The sequence below is a fragment of the Rhinolophus sinicus genome, chromosome 15, assembly GCF_057876585.1.
Source record: "Rhinolophus sinicus isolate RSI-liver-muscle chromosome 15, RSI-T2T, whole genome shotgun sequence".
Classification (NCBI taxonomy): Eukaryota; Metazoa; Chordata; class Mammalia; order Chiroptera; family Rhinolophidae; genus Rhinolophus; species Rhinolophus sinicus.
The window spans coordinates 47,065,321-47,081,852 of record NC_142515.1 but is presented as its reverse complement, the minus strand read 5'-3'; the positions used below and the strand labels follow the sequence as shown (position 1 = coordinate 47,081,852).

Sequence of the window (16,532 nt, the reverse complement as noted above, 5' to 3'; positions counted from 1 at the left end):
CAAGGGTAAGGGGGATGGGGGGGTGGGGGGTGGGAGATGAGGGTAAGGGGGATCGAATATATGGTGATGGAAGGAGAACTGACTCTGGGTGATGAACACACAATGGGATTTATAGATGATGTAATACAGAATTGTACACATGAAATCTATGTAATTTTACTAACAATTGTCACCTCAATAAATTTAATAAGAAAAAAAAAAGAAAATATTGAAAGGAAGACATTTTGATAACATTCAAGACATCAAGGGTAATACAACGACGGCTCTGATGGCCATTCCAGAAAAAGAGTTCCAAAATTGCTTTGAAGGGTGGACTAGGCGCTGGCGTTAGTGCACAGCTTCCCAAGGGGAGTGCTTTGAAGGTGACCGTAGTGATATTCAACAATGAGGTATGTAGCACTTTTCCTAGAATGAGTTTGCAAACTTAATTGTCAGACCTTGTATATTAATGGAAATAAAAAACTCAATGGATGACCCAGCAAGCCCGATCCTAGGTATGCACCCAAGATAAATCAAAATACGTTCACAGAAAAAGTTGTTACATGAATGTTCATAGCAGCATTTTTCATAATAGACAAAAAGTAGAAACAATCTAAATGTCCCTCAACTGATGAATGGATAAACAAAATAATGTGTATATATATCTATACACTGAAATATTATTCAGCCATAAAAAGAAATGAAGTACTAATATATGCTACAACATGGACGGACCTTGATAACATTATTCTAAGTGTTAAAGAAATCATACATGAAAGGCCACACATATGATTCCAATTTACATGAAATATTCACAAATAGGCATATCCATAGAGACAGAATGTAGATTAGTGGTTGCCAGGAGAGTGGGGGAGAGAAAAATGGGAAATGACTAACTGCTAATGGGTAGAGTTTTCTTTTTAGAGTGATGAAAACGTTTTGGAATTTGATAGTGATGATGGTTGCACAACCTTGAGCATACGAAAATCTACTGAATCTACATTTTAAAAGAATTACTATTATGTTACGTGAATTTTCTTTCAATTTAAAAAACTGCAAACAAACAACAATAAAAACCCTCCTCACATTTTGGAGTGCCAAGCACGGAAGCCCTGCAATGCCCTGCTTGAAATTCTCATGGGTTGCCAGGGTTTCCAGGTGGACAGGGATCTGGTACCCTGGGGACTGCCCAACAACCTCACCCTGTGACAGAAGCATCAAGGGCTACCTTGGCTTAAAGTGCAAGATGGGACCCAACATGCTTTTTCTTTCCCCCAGTCTTTATGGGAAAAAAAAATAAAAGACAGAACTTTGTATCACACATTATGCCAATGTCATATTCCTGGTTTTGATATTATACTATAACAATGTAAGATGTAACCACTGGGAGAAATCAGGGAAGGGCGTATAATGGAACCTTTCTATACTATTTTTGCAACTTCCTGTAAATCTGTAATTATTCCCAAATACAAAGTTTTTGAAAAAGTATTAGACTCAATTTTACTTTAGGTAAAGTAAAAATGAATTATTGAACTTCAGATTTTTCTTACCACTGGACCTATTTTTTAAAATTTATTTTTCAATTACAGTTGACACACAATATTATATTAGTTTCAAAAATATGGAATGCTTCATAAATTTACGTGTCAACCATGCACAGGAGCCAGGCTAATCTTCTCTGTATCGTTCCAATTTTTGGTATACATGCTCTCAAAGCAAGCATTAGAGTTATTTGCAAAAGAATTATCTAGACTGAGTTAAAAGGTTATAAAAAACATAGATATTAGTACGTTTCAACTTTAGAACAATATCTAATATTCATTTATTATGAAAGACAGGAAATTAGGACAATTTTAGTTTTCATTATATTATTTCTACATTACTAAGGGTTTTTAAAACTGACATTGTAAATCAAATTTTTACAGTTGTATTGGCTGGTATTTTTTTTAAAATATATTTTATTAAATTTATTGGGGTGACAATTGTTAGTAAAATTACATAGATTTTAGGTGTACAATTCTGTATTACATCATCTATAAATCCCATTGTGTGTTCATCACCCAGAGTCAGTTCTCCTTCCATCACCATATATTTGATCCCCCTTACCCTCATCTCCCACCCCCCACCCCCCCACCCCCCTTACCCTCTGGTAACCACTAAACTATTGTCTGTGTTTATGAGTTTCTGTTTCTCATTTTGGTATTTTTTTTAAAAGGTGGGTCATAAGTGTGTTATTCTTTAAGTTCACCTATGCTTGAGAATATCCATAATTTTGTCTTCATTTTTTTTTAAAAATTTTTATTGGGGAATATTGGGGAACAATGTGTTTTGGACCCATCAGCTCCAAGTCAAGTCACTGTTTTTTCAATCTAGCAGTGGCGGGTACAGCTCACTGGCCCATGTGGGAATCAAACCAGCGACCTTGGTGTTATGAGCACTACACTCTAACCAACTGAGCCACCGGCTGCCCCTTTGTCTTTATTCTTAAAGGATAACTTGGCCAGATACAAAATTCTCTGGGGTTGCTTTCTCTTTATCAGCAATTTCATATGGAAAATAAAATGGAAAAGATGCGTTAGGTTGAACCATAAAAAACAACCTTTTTTGTAGATCAATTGGACATAACAATTTCATATGGTTCAACTTAACATGCTATCTTTCATTTTATTGTGTGTAATTTCCTCAAGCCTGTTGGGTCTCTGGTTTTCACTTTGTTACTCCATTTTTAACTGACTTTAAGGTGACTTTTTCTGTATGGTTTTAATATTTGACTTCTATTCCTTTCATGAGCTCCGCCAGTTTACTTTTTCTTGCTTTGTTTCTACTTTTATGAACTTCTGTAATTCTTCAACCCTTTAAAAAAGGAACGTTTCTTAAAAATCGGAGAAAACTATTTGTCTGAGCCCACTGTTTGGGGACAATTTCTTTTGTGAATTCATGTTTTTTATCTACCTTTTGTTTATGCTCCTTTGAAGAGCGGACTGTTTTGTTTTACACTTAGGTCCTGTGTTTCTTGGGGAAACTCCCCTTGTATTATCTCAACTGCTCTTTCACCAGATCTGTTACTTCCTTAGCTTTCTCTAGGAAGACATCTCCCTCAGTGGATGAAAATAAATGGATGCAAAGCCCTCTACCTACTGCTACCACAGCACTTCTCTCACTCATTTCATCTCTATCACTTCTTAAAAGAAGCGAGGTCAGACATCATACAATGATGAAGATGGCTTGGTTTATCCCTAGCTCTACCTCCCGGACAGAAACTGGTTCTCTACAAGAATAGTCTCGGCCTCTCCAGGATCGGTCCTTAATGTTGTACCGGATTGCTCTAACCAAGAATATACCCTTGAAGATTCCGGCACTTGTGGGAAAAATAAATACTGTTCAAAGTCTAAGAGGGAAAGTGTCTGCTCGCAACGAGTACCCACACTTCATGGCAGTTATAGCTGTTCTTTTATTGGAGGTGGGAGTTTCCCCTCTAGTTCATTATTTTTGTATGTGTCATGGGTTTGAATAGAGGATAATGTGCAAAAATAACTTTATTTCACCATTTTTAACTCAATATACCATCCCCGACCCAAATGTTTGGGATAGCTCCTTGCCAGGCATCCAGAATGAAGACGTCTGCCCTCTTAGCTCTCATTCATCCACTCTTCACTCTCAAACATTTTATATACGTTTGATTCCTTTTCATTATGGTTGAGAACATCTCCATTCTTAACCCCTAAGCTCAACATTTGCAAAGGAAAAGGACTTTTATGTACGCAAGTGCGTAACTCAAATTGCCTAACTGCAATGTAGTTGCCCCCGAAAGAAGTCTGTGATAGAAAGCATGTCAGGCCGCGAGGACCCACTGTGAGCAAGGAGAGGAGGATTGCTGGTGACTGCTGAAGCAGCATGTCAGTTTCTGATCAGTTCAGCACAGCTACATCATTCTTAAACAACATCTATCATAAACAGTTTTCCCAAAAATAGTATAGCTTCTCAAAGAAAAATTTTTAGTAAATTACCTTCAATTTCAGTTCGTTATGAAAATAATCCGAGACATTTTGTTTTTGTGTCGTTATCTATCATGAGAACTAAGAAAAGCAATCCAAATGTTTCACTTCTTTATGAAACTGGGGAGGGACTTCAGCTAGTATTACAGGGTTTGGCAGGTAAACCTTTCCTGTAAGCGTATGTGTGATCTGAGGTCAATCCCCAGTTCTGGTTCATTGCCTCAGTGTTCTCACCTGCAAAGTGGGAGAATGAGGAAAAGCCTTATCACGTGACGTTAAAAGGTGATTGAGTGAAGCATGATTTAGGGTAATTGGCCTAGAAGAGGGGTGAGACAATACTGATAAATAAGAGTATACATTATGCTGTGAAACCTAGATTTTACAAATTAAGTACTTCTTATAGCCATCTTGTAAACTTTGTCTATCTTGTTTACACAGAATTCCAGAGTTATATTGTATTTTCTTACCCTAACCATATTTGTTCTTATTTATATTTCCTCTATCATTCTCTCACTTAAAATTTGGATGTAAAACCATTCTCATCTGAGCATTGTTTTGAAGGTATTTAGAGAGGTATGAGAATCTCTGTCATGATCTGAAAGAATGTGGTTACCTATGGGATTACATCATTTCGGGATAATACACATTTGTTCAAAGGAATTTAAATTAAAAGTTAATACTGAATAGTCAGTTCTTTTACAAATAGGAAGCATTTTCAGCTGGGCAAGATGGCACTTAAGTGGTTACTGCTAGGAACAGTAAAAGACAGGAATGGTTCTGACCCTGCTGCTTAGACTTCGACTGTTATTTTAAGAAGTTTAATAAGCACTGTTAATATAAGCACCATTAAATCACGGCTGGCCTGAATCAGCATTTTTTTTTTTTTTCTTTTTAGTGTAGAATAAATCTGGAGATTGGATTCTTAAATTTTTTTTTTTATTGCAGTAAACTTCGTTTTAGTGTGCCAGGTCAATCAATCCTTTCCTGTTTGCCCTGACTAAACCCCATGCATCCTAGCTTCGTTAGGTTCCTATCTCTTATGCTTACACCATGACCTGTCAACCTTCTACTTCTTCTGGTGGTCATTTTGGATATAGGGTTATTACGGAATAACTGGCAATTCTTTCAAAAATCCTAAGAGAAGTGTATGTGTATACTTCATAATCTTGGGCAATGGAATCAAATGAAGTGATGCCTTTCCCCAAAACCTTTTGTCCTGTTCAAGCAGAGGAAGGTTGGTTCGCAGGAAACAGAAACTGGGCTGCTGTTTATTAAAGACTATTTATAACACATCTTCAATCATTTAAAACCAGAGGACTGCTGAAGCAATGTTAAAGCTTGTGCATCACAGCTTTTATCTCGGCTTCAAGCTTCGGTTTCGTACGGTAACCTGCAGACTGCTGGAGGTCTTAGGCCACCAAGAGTTAAATGTGACCAAGACTTAAAACAGAAACAAATTAACTGTGGAGCTACAGAATTCGCTTTAGAATGGGCCAATTCTCACTTTATTCCAAATTCTAGTTTTTGTGGCGATGGCTGGTTGGCTGGTTTCTTTCTGAAAACAGTAGCTCAAATGTTAAACATTTCATCTCCTAGAAACATTTCCAACAGCCAGGTGAATGCCTCCTGAGTTTGCAAAACTGGTAAAAAGCCTGGGATAAAGAACAGATGGCTTAGGAAACTGGCACACGTGTAGCCCAAGGCTAGCGTACTTGTATGCCTTAAGGAAAGCTGGGTCAAGTAGGTTTTAATTAAATATTTATGTTATAGTTAGAAACAGCTAGCGTTCTTTGTGTGGCTAGGGACTGGCTTTCAACAGGTCTATCTATCTAAGAAAGAAAATGAATGGATATTAAATATTTATTCTTTATATGTTAGAAGTCGATTCTGCTCTTTCCTTGCCTGAAGGAAAATAAAAAGTTTAGAGATAACCAGTGAGCTGTATTTGAAAATAAAATCTTATTAAAAAACTGGGAGGTCAGATTCAACTAAGAAGTAATTCTGAGGTTTTATTGAGACCAGATGATGTGAACCGTTTGCCATTTATCTGGGAACACAAAGGAATAACTTTTGATTTTTGGGGTGCATTTTTTCACCCTTAGAATGGGGAAAATAGCATGACCAATCAATTTATTTTGCTGAAGCATAGACTACTAACCACTATGTCAGTTTTCCAAACTCTTATATGACCCTTGCAAAGGAGATTTGTCATAGCAAACTAATCCCAAAACTGAATTTGTTTTTGGTTTATCTGGAATCTGAACATTTAGAATGATCATGAACCAGAGCATGCAAATTCCTCATATTTTGTTTCTTTAGATGGGAGAACTCTAAGATCAGTGTTGTAATAACCTCTATTGAATAGCTTTCTGAAGATCACGTTGACAGTGCTTTATGAAGTTTCATCTGCCTGAACTGCTAGAACAACAGTGCATCATTTACTGTTGACCACAGGCGTATGTAACCAAAGCTGAAATTTGTACCTGATTTAGTAGCTCAGAGAATTTTTAGGGCAAAGGCCATGAAAATGCAAATAAATGCTAAATTAAAGTGTTTGGGAAAAGTTCAATTCTGAAGTTAAATTAATCCCCAAATTTGAGAACCTAGAACAAACTTCATACAAAGAGGTGCCCTCTTAACCACACGTTAATGATAATAAAATTGCAGTAGTGCAATAAAAGAGAACAATTAAAGTGAGTATATGGCATTCTTTGATGTTTAATCCAGGGTACATGGGGTTCTAAAACTGGTGAATTGGAAAATCATCTGCTCTCAAGACACTGTAAAACAATTCCAAGAGCCAAATATCTAAAAGGTGATTGAGATATCTAAACCTAGACTTCAAAAAAAAAAAAAAAAAAAAAAAAAAAAAATATATATATATATATATATATATATAAAAGATTTTATTGGGGAAGGGGAACAGGACTTTATTGGGGAACAGTGTGCACTTCCAGGCCTTTTTTCCAAGTCAAGTTGTCCTTTCAGTCTTAGGTGTGGAGGGTGCAGCTCAGCTCCAGGTCCAGTTGCCGTTTTCTAATTGCAGGGGGCACAGCCCACCCTCCCTTGTGGGAGTTGAACTTGCAACCTTGTGGTTGAGAGGATGCGCTCCAACCAACTGAGCCACCGGGAGCTCAGTGGCAGCTCAGCTCAAGGTGCCGTGCCCAATCCCAGTTGCAGGGGGCGGAGCCCACCATCCCTTGCAGGACTCGAGGAGCTGAACTGGTACCTTGTGGTTGAGAGCCCACTGGCCCATGTGGGAATTGAACTGGCAGCTTTCGGAGTTAGGAGCATGGAGCTCTAACCGCCTGAGCCACCGGGCCGGCCCCTCAAAATATTTTTAAAGTTTAAATACCCTAGTGAGGAATACGTGTTTTAAAATATCCACTTAGAAAATGAGGAGGGAGGGAATCCAGTAAGAGATTAGCCAAAAACTACTTGCCACAGCAATGCCACTAGATTTTTGTTACTTTTACAAAGGTGTCCTGACACATTCATGCACTTTACACGAACAAAATTCTCTCTTTTTTAAATTATTAGTTTCAGGTGTACAAAACAATGTAATAGTTAAGACATTTATACCCCTCACAGAGCGACAACCTCCCTCCCCCATCTACTACCCCTCTGACATCGCATATAGCTGTTACAGTTTCACTGACTCTATTCCCTGTGCTGTACTCCACTTCTTGTGACTATATATATATTAAGTTATAGTTGACATTCAGTATTATTCAGCTTCAGCTTCAGGTGTACAGTGCAGTGATCAAGGCATCTACACCATCAATGAAGTGCTCTCCCTAATAAGACCCTGCTACCCTACAAAATCTTTACATTCTTGATTTTATTCCCCAAACTATCTTTTGTATCCCTGTGGCAATCTTGTGGTTATCGACTGTGCTTTCTAATCCCCTCACCTTCTCCATCATCCCTCCCCCTCACCCCGCATCTAGCAACCCTGTTTTTTCTCTATATCTCTGAGACTGTTTCTGATTAACCTGTTCATTTATCCTAGTCTTAGGTTCCATATATAAGAGAGATCATGTGGTATTTGTCTTTCTCCATCTAATTTATTTCACTCAGCGTAATGTTCTCTATGTCCATCCATGTCATTGCAAATGGTAAGATTTCATTCTTCTTTATGGCCGAGTGTAATGCAGAGTCTCAGCTCCCGCTCCCGGCAGGGGAATGCAGGATACGGTGAGGCTGAAAAGGAACAACAATAGAGCCGCAGATAGGGGGTTTATACCACTATATTCTTGCTGGCAGCCAGGAGAGAACAGGAAGTAGAATCCACACGATCCACACCATCCGCAATCCGTGCTTGCTAACTGCAATCTGCAATCAGCAATCTGCACTATTGGCACTTGCTAGTTAGCCTCCGCAGTTATATACAAAACAATAATGGCTAATGGCCAACTGGTTACAGCTGATGGCCATCTAATAACCGAGCCAGCACCTTTCCATGTGAGGCGGGGAGCCTGGAAACTGCTCTCCTGGCCCTGTCCCTACACCGAGTAATACTCTATTGTATAAATGTACCACAGTTTCTTAATCCAGTCATCTACCAAAGGGCATTTTGGTTGTTTCCATGTCCTGGCTATTGTCAATAGCGCTGCAATAAACATAGGGGTGCATAAATTTTTTTGAATTAGGGTTTTCGATTTCTCTGGATAGATACCTAAGAGTGGAATTGCTGGGTCATCCAGTTTTTTGAGATACCGCCATACTGATTTCGATAGTGGCTGCACCAATCTGCAATCCCATCAGCAGTGCATGAGGGATCCCTTTTCTCCACATCCTCGCCAGCACTTGTTGTTTGTTGATTTATTGATGATAGCCATTCTGACTGGAGTGAGGTGGTATCTCATTGTGGTTCTTATTTGCATTTCTCTAATGATTAGTGAGGTTGAGCATTTTTTCATCTGTCTGTTTGCCATCTGTATGTCCTCTTTAGAAAAATGTCTCTTCATGTCCTCTGCCCATTTTTTAATTGGGTTGTTTTTTTGGTGTTGAGTTTTCATAAATTTTGGAAATTAATCCCTTATCAGATGTATCATTGACAAATATCTTCTTCCATTCAGTAGGATGCCTTTTGTTTTATTGATGGTTTCCTTTGCTATGAAAAACCTTTTTAGTTTGACATAATCCCATATGTTTACTTTTTCTTTTACTTCCCTTGCCCGAGGGGATATATCAGTAAAAATATTACTCCAGGTAATGTCTGTAAACTTTCCTCCTATATTTTCTTCTAGGAGTTTTATGGTTTCAGATCTTACATTTAAGTCTTTAATCCATTTTGAATTTATTCTTGTATATGGTTGTGGGGACAGAGTCCCAGAGAGCAGTTTGGTTTGAGTAGTAGATGGCCATCAACTGTAACTAGTTGGCCGTCAGCTGTAACCAGTTAGCCATTGGCCACTGATATAGTTGCCGTGGCTGTACTAGCAGGGGTGGATTGCAGTTAGCAAGGGGTTGGTTGGTTGGTTGGTTGGCAGAAAAGCAGATGGTAGATTGCAGCTAGCAAGTGCAGTTAGCAAGTGGATTACATTGCGCATCGTGTGAAGCCTGCTTCCTGTGTCTTCAACCCAGCTGCCAGCGAGACTACAGTGGTGTGAACCCCTATCCATGGCTCCGTGGGTGTTCCTTTTTGGCCTCACCATGTCCTGCGTTCTTATGTGGGGAGCAGGACCAGAGACCCTGCATTACAATGGTGTAAGGAAGTGGCCCAGCTTCATTTTTTTTGCATGTGTCTGTCCAGGTTTCCCAGCACCATTTATTGAATAGACTGTCTTTACCCCAATGTAAATTCTTGTTTCCATTGTAGATTACATGACCATATAGGCATGGATTTATTTCTGGGCTCTATTCTGTTCCATTGATCTGTGTGTCTGTACTTATGCCAGTACCATGCTGTTTTGATTACTATAGACTTGTAGTATGATTTGATGTCAAGTATTATGATTCCTCCCACTTTGTTCTTATTTCTCAAGATTGCCGTGGCTACCCGGGGTTTTTATGGTTCCATATAAATAAAACAAAATATCTTTTTTTTTTTTTTAAGGAAACAGGACTTTATTGGGGAACAGTGTGTACTTCCAGGAATTTTTTCCCAGTCAAGTTGTTCTTTAAATCTTAGTTGTGGAGGGTGCCGTACAGAAAATTAACTGTGGAGCTGAAGGTTTACTTAGCTTTCAAATGGCGGGGTTCTGATTTTATTCCCAATTCAGATCTGTGTTTGATTTCACTCAATTTGAAATTAGGCTAGTTCACACTAACATTCTGAATACATTATAATGCTTAGATATTTTTGACTAATAAATATCTGAAAAACCGGCTGAGGTTAAACCTGCATTTCAGCCCTGCCTAGCTGTAAGTATCAGGTATCACTAAACTGTACATTTAGGCTCACCAGGTTTCTGAGCTAATTCAAACTCCTGACAACGTTTTAGAAAGTGTTCATCACACTAATGACCAGGATGTATTCCTTTCATTGTCCTAAATGTGGTATGAACCCAAATGTCACCACCCTCACTGGGCTCCAGTCTTCAATCAAAATCGGTGTAGATGAGCCTCTATCTTGGTTGCTGGTCTCTGCCTAAGTTGTTTGCAGCACTTGGGGCCCCAGCTCTGAATCCTGCCTCTACCGTTGGGGTCCTGACAGTCTACCAAATCCTCTCTTTAGGGGCTGGCCTCTGTCTTCAAGGCCCTACTACTGGCCGAGGTTTAATTCGAATGGATCAACTTCCCTGGAACTAAGATCATAATCTGCCTGATTTTCAGTAATACTGACACAGCCTAGAGGACGACCATCTCCTCACCCCGTTTACTACCTCCACCTACCAGATTTGACCTTTGGACAGTGAAGTCAACCTGTACACGGAAGTCTGGACTAGTAGCTCCCCCTGGGGAGGGCCTGGGGGAGCAACACAGTGTGACCCCCCATGTCATCAGTCCCACTGATTACCAACATACTCTAATTTCTTACTTAATGGAGTAATTTTAGAAACTTAAAACTAAGCCCAATTAAGTCTCTCTCACCATTGCCTTGCCCATTCAAAGCAATTTCTCTATGAGGGCCTAACTAGTCATGGAAGCTCCCTTTTTGCCTCAAGGAGAGAACACAGCCTCTTTGGTTAAGGCCTCAAAGGATGAAGTCACTGCCATTTAAGATTCAGGGCAGATGACTAACCCCTGACTGGAGACACAGTCAGAACCTGGAATTGAAATGATACCCTCTGCTCACAACTCACATCTTTAAGGGACCCTCCCTTATTGCTTTTGTTATCTGCCTAATCCTGGCCTTGTCATTTTCTTGACCTCTCTATCGGCAAAAAGGCTTTGTTGCCTATTGTTTACCACTCCCCCTGCTGACCATCTCAATTCTTTCCTTTCCTCAGCCCAGCAACCTACTCTACTGCTCTTGCCCAAGCCAGCTGACAGGCCCCCTCACCCACCAAGGCACTTAAATGCCTTCACAATCTGTTATCCTACTTGTCACCCACCCAAAAGACAGTAGAGACCACACACAAACACTCCCCATTAGTTATATTCTGTTCAAAATTTGATACCCCACAAAGGAACTACATAGCCGTGGCCACTTGAGGGTGAGAAGAGAAAACAAAACAAAAACTATAAAGCACAAATTACTCTGTAGCATCTCCAAGACAACTGCTGCTTTTTTCAGTTTTTTTTAAAAATCACATATTAAGTAGAGACTTACCCGCTCTGCGTGTATACCTCAGTTCAGAGTTTCTCTAAGCATGTTAACCTAGAACAGCAGCAGCAGTACCTGAAACTTGTTAGAAGTGGAAATTTTGGGACTCTACTCCAAATCTTCTCAATCAGAAATTCTGGGGATGGGGCCCAGCAATGGTTTCACAAGCCTCCCAGATGATTCTGATGCGTGCGAGTTTAAGAAGCACTGCCTTAGTTTAGGTATAACGACCAGATTCAGATTCCATCATTAATGGGGCTGAAATAAGGAGCTGACTCAGTGACTTAAGTAGTACCCTATCTGACTATCTGACATAATATGCCCCCTTTACACGTAAGAAAAACTAAGTATATAATTTATGGTTAAAAGTACTTTGGCACCTAATCTTCATTTGTATACAAACCTGAGGCTTGTTTTGAAACTAGTGAACACCAAAAGCAGGTCATATTACTCACAAAGTGAATAATAAGTAGGCAATAATCAGTTTGCCTTAGACAGTCCTGGTTTATACCTGGTGTCTTGATATATTTATTCTTGGCACCTTTCTCTTCTCACAAAAGGTTCCCAGTTTAGGCAATAAATTATGGTCTAAATACTGTCGCCCAATTAATAAAAAAATAAGGCAATGAAATGTGTTAATAGATTCCTGAAAATTTTTCCACTAAGCTTCATTTAACAGAAATAACTATAAAGATATTCTTAGATATTAAATTTTTTTTAAAGATTTTATTGGGGGAGGGGAACAGGACTTTATTGGAGAACAGTGTGTACTTCCAGGAATTTTTTCCAAGTCAAGTTGTTGTCCTTTCAGTCTTAGTTGTGGAGGGCGCAGCTCAGCTCCAGGTCCAGTTGTCATTGCTAGTTGCAGGGGGCGCAGCCCACCATCCCTTGCAGGAGTCGAAACCGGCAACCTTATGGAAGAGAGCCCACTGGCCCATGTGAGAATTGAACCAGCAGCCTTCAGAGTTAGGAGCACGGAGCGCTAACCGCCTGAGCCACCTGGCCGGACCCTTAGGTATTAATTTTAATTAACTTCAAAACAATCTGAATACAAAATTATAGTGGAACAAATTTCTTTCCTGGAACCCATAGATATGGCAACTGTATTGCAGTCAAACCAGGAAACGCGTTGCCCACCACTTGTCTTGTACAGGAGCCTTTAATGGTTCCTCTGCTCACCTCAGCCCTCTGCCTAAAATCAGCACATGCTTTTGGTACCTACTTTGACTTCACATCACTAGGGGCAAATCTACTTGACTTCTGACATGTAGCCACCTCAGGTTATCTCCGATCCATAGATTCAACCCACCTCAAGAGTTAATTAACCTGTGGGCTTAAAGGTCTGATGAGATAGAGAGTATTCTGGGCCACACTGAAGGAAGCAGGGAAGGTGTGTTCCTCCTACGCTATGTATTAGGTGGGTGCAAAAGTATGGTTTAAAAAGTTAAAAATAAAGGCAAACACTGCCCTAAGTTTTGCACCAACCTAATATATGACTGTCAGAGTGCTATGAAAGCTCTTTAGTATAACATCAAACCCTAAAAAAAAAAACCCCAAATCTACGGTCTCCACTGTAGTATTTTTGATTAATTCTAGTCAGTATTTAGAGATCTAAGTAGCTAAGGGAAGTCAGGTTCTGAGTGGCCTCTCAAGTCAGTTATCACCTGGATCAGAAAAACACACAACAAAGATTGGCCTGGACCCAGCCACCCACTGAAGATCCCATTCCTTTCCTGCGGAATTGTCAACAATCCTATGGAGGTACCTAGAGTATCTTTATTGTTTGCTATATACAAGTAACCTTACCTGTTTCCACCAAGTCCTTTAATGCCTTGTGGGCATGGATATCCACGGGCAGACTCCCTAATACATTTATGTTTTGTCTGTGTTCTAAGCCAACTCATCCATGTTTAATATATTCCAAATTCCTTTCTTTAGCAGAAAATTGTTTCTACACTTTTTTTTTGCTTCCCAAATAATTGCTCTTCTTACCAGAAATGACCATACCTTTATTAAGGCAGAACACAATTATGTTGTCACTGCTTGTTCCCTTCATCTCAGTGAGGACTGTGCCCTACAGGTCTAAGGCACTTGAGATTTTCCCTCAACTGAAGGATAGGGAAGGTGGCTGAGAGCTGAAATTCTTGGGGTGGTCATGGTCTTTGACCCTGTGTCCAAGTTCAGATGTCTCCACTGGTGCTGAAAATGGACATTAAGATTTGTCAAAAATGTAAAAGCATCTTCAAGTGTCATTCCTCCTTATTCCACCTTTGGCAAGTCTCCAAAGCTCTGACCCTCAGCAAAGGTACAATTACATGTCCTGGTCACTCTTAGGGTTTAGAGAGATAATGGCTCAAGGGTATGCAACTGACTGAGTGTCATCTGCCTTGCACTTGTCGGGGGAGTTCTATGGTAACATATGCAGTGTTACTGTGAGCTCTCAGGGTGCAGAGAAGGCAGGCAAAAAGGACATCAGCTAATCTGTCCCACCTACTCCACACCGTCCAGTTCAGGGTCTTTATGTTTTTCACTCAGTGTTTTCCAAAGAATTACTATTGACGACTGAATTATTTGGATTTCTCTACTAAAACACATAAAAGGTGAGGTGGAAAAGAACACTTTGTTAGCTCTTCTTAGCTTTGCCACTGTGATTTTGGAATTCCATGGGACACGTTTGGTTCAAATTGTTGATATACATTAAGGTTAACTGTATAAAATATTCTCAAAACCTATAAAATGGTGTCACCCAAAATCAGATGTTATTAGATTAATAGCAAAATCACCTCAGATTTTAAGTCTATTAAGTGATTTGATGTCAGTAAGTGGTTAATTCTGACTCTATGCTGAACATCGATCATTTCTAGATTGTTTATGGAATGTATTCCAAATATCCTGAAATATCCTGTAACATTCATTCTTTGGACTGTATTTGAAATTTTTACTTAATGGTTTAGCCTTGCTATTTTCAGAGGATTAAGCCTAATCTTTGCTTCTCCAAAATATGCTGGGGTTATTTCTGGTAACCCAAGCAGTTCCTTTGTCCTTTGTGATGATTCATTATGTTTCACCACAAAAATAGGAGCAGGAAGTCCTCTCTTCTGTTAGGACAATGAATACCAAGGAACCAGCACCCTTGCCACTTCAGAGGATGTCTTGAATATTATAATGGAATTAAGAGTCTTTTCTTCATCAGCATAACCATCCATTCAGGGCCAGCCCAGTGGCTCAGGTGGTTGGACCACCATGCTCCTAACACCAAGGTCGCAGGTTCGATTCCAACATGGGCCAGTGAGCTGCGCCCTCTACAGCTAAGATTGTGAACAACAGTTGCTGCCGAGAGCAGCAGGAGGTTGGCGGGGGATGCTGTGTGCTGCTGTGTGCTGCATGGGCTACCGTGTGCTACCAGGAGCGGCCAGCAGCCATCACGAGCTGCCGAGAGTCCACCAGAGCTGCTGTGAGCTGCTGGACAGCGACCAACGGCCTCAGCCCAGGGGGAGCACAAGGCTCATAATACCAGCATGAGCCAGGAAGCCGTGTCCTACACAACTAGACTGAGAAACAACGGATTGAACCGGAGTGTGTGGGGGGAGGCGGAAGAAGGGGAAAAAAAACCCATCCATTCATTCAAGCTACAAGACTTTATGAATTAAGGTTTTAGGATTGTGGGCACTTCAAATCATCTAAAGGGGCACACAAACTTAAAGATGGAGAAGAATCCTATAGGCTCTGAATAAACTGATTCATAGCCAATATTAGTCATCTCTAATTCCAAGTAGTAACAGCTTGCGGTTAGGGGATCAGACCAGGTAAAATACCAAAATGTATGTGTTGGATATTCCTGAAAATTTTGAGAAGAGTGAAAAGTACACATTTAGAAGGATTTTTTGTGTCGTTACATTTTTGAAGAGTAATTTTCTAGGACTTAGGCAAAATTCAGAAATACTAAATTCTTAAAATTTCAATTGTCCTATAGTGACCGAACCAAGTATTCGTAATGCAAAAACAGGCATCCAGAACATAAAAAGGATGGGAAAATAAAATTAAATATTACCATAGACCAGGGGTGTCCAAACTTTTTTCAACGTTTTTTACTAAGGACCACATGCGGTAAAAAACACAAACAGCCGGGCTACTCACTCGAGGTGAAGTACATATTGCCTCACCTGGTTTATTTAAGTAAACTAAATATATTTTTGGAATTTGCTGCGGGCCAATTAACAATGGATTGCAGACCGCAGTTGGCCCGTGGGCCGCAGTTTTGACACCCCTGCCATAGACCTTTGTTATCCGATTAAATTTTTTGACATGGTTAATATCAGATAAGAATAAAAGAATAGACTGCATTTTTACTTCTGAATATTCAAAAGTTTAGAAAAACAAAAACAGGTCTTCTTTCCCTCATTTTCTAAAACCAATTTTTCTATATGTAACTGCTTTTTTTTCCTAGCTTAATCATTTCACTTTCCACTTCCAATAAAATTCTTTTGCAAGAAATTTACCTCTAAGAAATAATACAATGGAAAGATTTATGCTTTTCCTCCATTTTCCCAATATTATTCTAATTTAAGTATCTCTGGGAAAAATAAGTCTGACAGGTAGACTTTATGATTTTTTTCTCATTTAAAAACATCCCTTATTAAAGAGCTACATTCTTTACTGTCTTTTAAAGTTTATCTCCAAGATTTTCCCTTGAGGAAAAACTTTCCAACTACCCTATGTTTCATCTTACCTCAAAGATGGAGAAACATTCATACAATAATTGTATAAATATGGATCAATCAGTAATCTGACTTCAGAGAAGTTCAACAAACCATAAGACCAGAAACAACAACTTAAGACAAAAA

General features: G+C 39.5%; 1 non-coding gene across 1 annotated transcript; it reads right to left on the bottom strand.

Moving 5' to 3' along the window:
• Positions 1-1,594: 1,594 nt before the first annotated feature.
• Positions 1,595-1,702, bottom strand: LOC141573029 (U6 spliceosomal RNA). Its single transcript, XR_012498613.2, has one exon. It is a non-coding gene; the product is annotated as a U6 spliceosomal RNA (small nuclear RNA).
• Between the last annotated feature and the right edge of the window lie 14,830 nt (positions 1,703-16,532).